The 6,000-nt window shown below is 45.2% G+C and overlaps 1 non-coding gene across 1 annotated transcript; it reads right to left on the bottom strand.

Annotated features, from left to right (window-relative positions):
- Positions 1 to 4,783: 4,783 nt before the first annotated feature.
- On the bottom strand, positions 4,784 to 4,865 carry trnas-gcu (transfer RNA serine (anticodon GCU)). The gene has a single exon. It is a non-coding gene; the product is annotated as a tRNA-Ser (tRNA).
- Between the last annotated feature and the right edge of the window lie 1,135 nt (positions 4,866 to 6,000).

The raw sequence follows: 6,000 nt of genomic DNA, 5'->3' as shown, positions 1-6,000 counted from the left end.
TTCTAAATAATATCCGTTGAATGGAAGAAAAAGAAAAGTAACCATTGCTTTTAGAGAATGTAGTCAACCAAAATTATATATGTACCAACATGCCAAGATCTGGGAAAAAGCTGGAAAAAATAAAAACATAATGTCTTTAAATTTGAGAGGCGACAATGATCTGACTGAAATTGATGCAATTAGAGTCCCCAGAGGAGTTCCTGATTAATAAGAATTAACTGACCAAATTGAAGCGGGATGGGAGTCCTCCATTTGCTGCTGGTGGACGATGAACAAGAACGTTGACAGGATAAATTACATCCATTGCAACATGCAGAAATTGGGCAAACGGACACAAGCGGGACTTGAGGCAGTGCACGAACAGCTAGCCATGACTTCCCTAATGTCAATCCAGAACCGCAATGCTCTTGTTATGTTGTTGTCTGGGAAAGGAAGGGTCTGCGCAATGTTCAGGGAACAATGCTGCACCTTCATCCAGAATGACACCGCCCCTGATGGGACCCTGACGAAGGTGATTGCAAACTTGCAATCCCTCAACACGAGGATGAAAGAGCACAACAAGTGGATGACTGCTTTTGGGAAGTATGAAGCCCTTGTGTCCTCAATAACTGCTATACTCACCTTGTGTGGATGTTGTTGTATTCCATGTGTCCGTGCTCTGTTTAATCGTCTTATCACTACAGCAATCTCGCCCATGGACGACGAGATGGCCCGGGTATGTCTAATGTCTGAACGACAGCATGTTGATAACGATGATGGTGATGCAATTTTTGCACTTGAGTTTACAGACTTTTTCCCAGATCTGTGTGTTTCAGAATAATGATGTCGCAACATTTATCCTCTTTGGTGGAAATATTTGTGCGCATACTTGTGATCCGACAACTGAAAATCAAGTGAAGTGGTTGTTTTTGGTAATGTAAAAATTTAGCAAATGCGTGATAAGCAGGAGGGAAATGTTGGAATAATTTAAGTGAAGCCTTGGCCTGCCAGACCTGTAGGCCTTGTCTTTACGAGTTTATGGCTTTCCTTTTATCTACGTTCTTTCTTTTTAGTGACAGGGAAGTCTCTTTAGTGACAGGGAAGTCTTTTGATCCCTGTCAGCCATATGTGTCCTTCCTGTCCTTATGTTATCTGTGTGTTTTTGTTTCTGTAAGAAGCCTTCACTAACAATGAGCAGAGCTTATTTGCATAGGCAAAATGTTCTTATTTGGTTGAAGGAAACTCCATTCCTTTTAGTTAACTGTAGGTTTGGTTCATAGATTGTTGTTGATCAGAACTGTTTTTCTTTGTTAAACATAGTTTGAAGTAGTTGCGTACAAGTTATCCTATATTTACTCAATGTTTGTTTAAGGAACTGCATACCAGTTACCTTACATTAATTTAACATTTGTTTTAGTGTTTAGGACAAGTTACTTATTGTTATTGAGTGTTAATTTGCTAAGTAGATAAAGTCTAGCCAAGGTCTAGTTGCATTGTTCCACAGGAAAGTGGCAATTTAAGTTATCTGATCTCACTCGCCGACAACTCGGCCAACAACTGGAGAAGAACAGATGGACAAACTCTGCGGGGGTCACGGGCCGACAATGAAGTGCTAGTTCACACCACACTACATTCCTTAGCTAATCAACCTTGCTACAGACACAATCTTCCCTCCCTTTGGTGTAGCAACGCCTCTGTAACCAGGGCAACCAAAACAGTGATGAGAGGAGCAGAACATCTCAAATGACTAATGCAAAGGTTGCAGAAAAGGTGCTGTTTTTTGCTGTTTTCCGGACGTGCTGCTGTCCTTTCGGTGGCGGATCCAGGTCCAGATCATCCCAACGTTCCCAAGAAGGAGGGGGACGGGGCCTGCGTCGACTGGACCCTATAAATTGGTGGAGCGCATCTCACATGCCGTCCGGCTGGCCGGCAAAGGAGGATCGTGGTATCATCTGTCCCAGTGCGCCCCAGTGAAGGGTTCCTGCAAGGAACCAGACCAGCCATCGACAGTCCCCGCCCCAGTTCATACAGAGGCAGAATAATCCTCTTCCCCCTTGGTGGCCAGGTAGTCCACCCTGAGCCACTGAAGACAACGACTACGCAGCAGACATTCCCAAGTTCTCCCCGGACGGAGCAGATCTGCGAAGGGGGTGAGAATCGTGCTCACCCTCCACCAGTGGGCGTGCCAAGCCCCCAACGACTGAACAATCGCGAGCAATTTTTATCTTGATTGATAACATTCTGGTCGCCTAAGGCAGAGGGACCGTGCAACTCTTTTCCTGCATTTAATCTGGCCGCAGGTTTTTTAAATTACACACACAATTTGGACTGGAGTATTGAGGAAAAACCTCATCTTCACTGGAAGTTATTGCTTTCATTGTATTTTCTTACTTATGTTTGATTGATCGAGGTTGACATAATCATATGATAAAACAGGGGGGAGATGTTAGGGTTTGCAGAATATCTTCATCGTATGATTATGTTGGAATATAACCTGTAATAATTTAACTAGTGTGTCCTGTCTAGACAAAATTAGTTTACCAAAGTGCTAAGATCATTTCAACTTATTGACTAGCTGCAGAGGAAGCAATCAAAGTTGCTTTGTTTACTGCTATGCTTTGATCAGCAGGGGACCGTCTTCACCCTATCCTGTGTGTTCCCAAACCCCCACTTTCAACCCCCACTTTCAACCCCACTCTGTTTCTCTCAATAAATAAGCGCCTGACGAGGCCTGAGTCAGACTTCATTCGACCATCGCTGTGAACACAGCGACGAGTGAACTCTCCGCCTGCAGGTGCCAAAAATGACTAACTTGACTCCAGTGTGGTTCTTGCAAAATAAGCTAGAGTGAGCAGCACCCTAACACAGCCCGACAAGGAAACATGGGTCCCCCTTCCCATGGGCTCACCACCTGTGGGAGGGACGAAAGGGGTCGGGTGCAGTGTAAACTGGGCGGCGGCCAAGGGCAGGAAACTTGGCGGACTGATCCCTGGCTTCAGAAGCTAGCTCTTGGAACATGGAATGTCACCTCTCTGGCTGTAAAGGAGCCCGAGCTGGTGTGCGAGGCAGAAAGGTTCCGACAAGACATGATCGGACTTGCCTCCACACCCATTTGGGTTCCGGTATAAGCTGGCCCTGGACTCTCTTCCACTCTGGAGTTGCTCACGGTGAGAGCAGGTGTGGGTATACTTATTGCCCTTTGGCTGGGCGCCTGAACATTGGAGTTCACCCCGGTCAACAAGAGACAACCCTAACCTACCTGTGTAGGTGGCTACACCAATGTGGCTACGCAGAACGGGAAAACAAGTTCAGGATCCTAACAGCCTGGAGTATGAAGCTCTTCTGTACCTCTTCCCAGAGGGCAGACCTCGAACAAAGAGTGAGCGGGGTGACTCACATCACTCACAATCGTGGCTGCCTTGCGGGTGAGATGGGAGGTGTAAATGTACTTCAAGGAGGGGAGCGAAGCCGTGTTCACTGTGCGCTGCAGGGCCTTCAAGTTGTAGTCAGTGCAGCCGCCACCCCAAACAGCAATACAGCTGGAGAGGACGCTCTCAATGGTGCCGCTGTAAAATGTAGTCATGACGGCCGGAGGAGCGCTCAATCGCCTGAGTTTCCGCAGGAAGTACAGGCGGCGCTGGGCTTTCTTTGCCAGTGATGCGGTGTTGGTGGACCAAGTGAGATCCTCACTGATGTGCACCCCCAGGAACTTGGCGCTGCTCACTCTCTCCACCACAGCACCGTCGATGGTCAGCGGCAACCCACGCCCCTTTAACGTTCTCATGGCGCTCTCAACTACGTCCGCCTTACAATAACACACACAAACACACACACGCACACAAATACACACACAGCAGTGACTCTCCAATACACATCAATACCAAATGATCAGGCGTTGCTTTCCCGCCTTTTCCGGACAGTATAAAACCTTCTTACCTGGAGATGGAGGATGTTGTTACATCTGCTGAAGTGCCATGTGTACTGACCGTCATTAAACAACTCAAGATCTTGCCAATAAAGAACAAACCGTTACCCCACATCTTAGTTTTCCTGACCCAACAACGGACATCATCAACAACACGCAACAGCCGTTGATGGAATCGAACCCGCACTTTCTTAACTGTGAAGCAGACATGCTAACCAGTTCTCCACCGAGCCGCCAAAGAGTATAAATATTACGATATTGAGTTAAATACAAACCAGATTACAGATACAATGGAGCCTCGGTTTTCGACCACAATCCGTTCCAGAAGGCTGTTGGAGAACTGAATCGTTCAAATACCGAATCATGTTTTCCCATTACAAATAATGGAAAAAAAAAAAAAAAATTAAAAACCCCACCTTTTTAAAGTATTTTTTCATTTGTACATTTTTGTCCGATCGCGCAACTGCAGTGCCTAGCCTTATTGTGACAGAGCGGTCGCTAAAATTTAGAAAATATTTTTAAAGTCCTGATGTACTTTCCAAAATTTAAGTGGACCTCAGTGCGCAGGGAGCTTAATTTGGTCCGAGCGCTCACTGTTGCATTGCTTTAGGAGCGTCTTTGTGTTTTACTGGCTTTACTGATCCCACTTGCTTCCTTTAGAGGCATGATTAGAGTTGTTGCAATCCTCAGAGTAACGAGAATGTAATAACGAACAGAGTCAGTTGGCATGCGGGTCCTCTCATGAGGTTCGACAATCAAATTTCGTTCGACATCGGGAGCAAAAAATTCTCGAATTTATTCGTTCAAATATTGATTTGTTCGAGAACCGGGACGTTCGAAAGCCGAGGCTCCACTGTAAAACAATGTAACATTAACTTTCGACGAGGATGGGATTTGAACCCATGCGTGCAGAGCACAATGGATTAGCAATCCATCGCCTTAACCTCTCGGCCACCTCGTCTTGCTTATAGAGTGTTGACAACATGTTGTGCCGAGATACTTTGTGTGAAAATCCGACGAGTATGTGATATGAAATGCTGAGTGGAGAGCACAATGGAGTAGCAACCCATCGCCTAAATATCTCAGCCATCGCATCTCATGCATGAGTTGCATGGGCGACATGATATGGCATGTACGGGGTAGTATAAGCTACAAGGTAAAATAATATGATACTTTAGATGTGAAATGAAGAAGAGCTAAGCCACAAAAGAAGTGACACTGTCAGCAAAGAATTTTTTTTTTTCAATGTTGTCTCACCCCAAATCTTTGGGATCATCGGTTCTGCGCAGTTGGATAGTTCCACTAACATTTTAACATCAACATTCTTTCATGGTCTGCCTGGGTATCTCGGCTGATGATCCTAAAGAAAAGAACCTAAATTTCTTGTATGCTATGGCATGACTGTATAGCCTCCGGCCGTCATGACTACATTTTACCGTGGCACCATTGAGAGCGTCCTCTCCAGCTGTATTGCTGTTTGGGGTGGCGGCTGCACTGACTACAACGCTGATCACTCCTAGAATAAACAACCCTATCATCCCAGTTTGTTCCGTCCCTGGATCAAACCTGATACCCATCCGTCAGAAACAGCTCCAGAAATCAAAACACTCCACCAGAACCAAAACAATTCGAGCGACCCTGCTCAATATTAAATCATTATATTATTATATATAATGATAATATAATATAATGAATCAACTCCACCTTATTTCAACTGCATTGACGCCCTCAGAATCGGAAAGAGAGGGGAAGGCGTTTTCCTAATCTATTCTGATTTGTTTCAATGTAAACGGACGTCATTTGGAGATTGTCTTTCGTTTGAGTGTCTTGCAGTTGTAATGAAGTCTTCTCCCCCTGTCCTACTTATGGTTGTATCCAGACCCCCAGGTTATGCTAATAACTTCTTTGTCGAATTCTCTGAACTCCTCGCTATAATCTCCTTGGAACATGGCTGTATATCAATAGTAGGTGACTTTAATATTCACATAGACAAACTCAATGATAATAACATCAAAGAACTAAACGACCTCCTTGACACCTTCGACCTATCCCAGCATATCTCTGGACCTACACACAACGGAGGCCATACACTCGAT

Source organism: Syngnathus typhle, linkage group LG18 (assembly GCF_033458585.1).
Source record: "Syngnathus typhle isolate RoL2023-S1 ecotype Sweden linkage group LG18, RoL_Styp_1.0, whole genome shotgun sequence".
Lineage (NCBI taxonomy): Eukaryota > Metazoa > Chordata > Actinopteri > Syngnathiformes > Syngnathidae > Syngnathus > Syngnathus typhle.
The sequence above is the reverse complement of the archived record's forward strand: the minus strand, read 5'-3'. Positions and strand labels throughout refer to the sequence as shown.